Below are 1,371 nucleotides of genomic sequence, written 5' to 3'. Positions count from 1 at the left end.
TGGAAATGCCACATAGGGATGACTTTCTTTTCTTATTCCTTAAATTTTTGGTGCTTCTGTCCAAAATGTATAGTTTGCACATGTACAATTCAGAGACAGTGGTTGTGTTCTTTGAGTTATACAACCATCCTCCCCCTCCTTTTCTGACTGGTTCTCTTCCGTTCACATTTGCTCCCTGCCCCCCTGAGCATCCTGTCTAATTTTTTGAATTGCTGTTGTCACTTTAATCTTACATAGTTTTCAAAAGAGCTTAATGCATAAGGCATCTCTTCTTTTACTAAGTAAGCTGCACTGTTCAGCTTAAGAAAACTTCAGGGATGTTTTTAAAGGGTTAAAGAATATCGTCAAAAAAAAAAAAAAGAATTTTGTCAGGGTAATGTTTTCAGTGGTTCATACACCCTTCGTAACTCCAGAAAGTCTAGAATTCATGCGAATTTAAAATGCTGCATTTCCCCCACTCGGACCAGGATTATTTTATGTACTCTGTGATCAAAATGTCCAGTACTGGTGGCTGAGCCTCATCCAGTTCTGTTGATCTCATGACAAAGGAGGCAGTTGTTCACAGACATTTCATTTCCGCTGGCTATTCCTGACTCCCCTCCGCAACAGAGATCAATTGTTGTATCTAGATGATTGATTGCAAGCTTTTTTTTTAGCAGTGTATTATAGTTTTATTTGCAAAAATCTTTTGTTTCTCTGATTAGATTTATCTTTAAGTATTTTACTTAGGGGGTAATTATTACAAATGGTATTGTTCTTTTACTTTTCTTTTCAGAGTTCTCTTTTTTTTTTAATTTTAACAATTTATTAGGGGCTCATACAATTCTTATCACAGTTCATACATATATATACATCAATTGTATAAAGCACATCTGTACAGTCTTTGCCCTAATCATTTTTTTCTCCTCTTTTCTCTTTTTACATTTTATTAGGGACTCATACAACTCTTATCACCATCCACACATATACATACATCAATTGTATAAAGCACATCCATACATTCCCTGCCCCAATCATTCTCAAGGCATTTGCTCTCCGATTGCAAGCTTTTAAGACCCCTGACACTGCACCATGAACTAGGAGATTGAACAGAAGCATGAGACAGCATCTTAGGCCAATTAACTGGGATGTCCCCTGAAGCCATGTCCCTAACCTCCACACCCCATGAGGTATTTGACTGTCCATAAGCGCTCTCAGCAACTGCCTTGTGTGTCCTTATTACAGATATACCTATCACACAAGTCTCGGCCACTCAACTTTTACAGGTGTGCAGCCTATTGGCAGCAACTACAATACTTGGCTATGTAAGCTTAACCTTCACTGACGTGATTTTTGCCCATGCTGCTCACCCAATATGAAGTTCGCAAGTAA

The sequence above is a fragment of the Tenrec ecaudatus genome, chromosome 11, assembly GCF_050624435.1.
Source record: "Tenrec ecaudatus isolate mTenEca1 chromosome 11, mTenEca1.hap1, whole genome shotgun sequence".
Classification (NCBI taxonomy): Eukaryota; Metazoa; Chordata; class Mammalia; order Afrosoricida; family Tenrecidae; genus Tenrec; species Tenrec ecaudatus.
The sequence above is the reverse complement of the archived record's forward strand: the minus strand, read 5'-3'. Positions refer to the sequence as shown.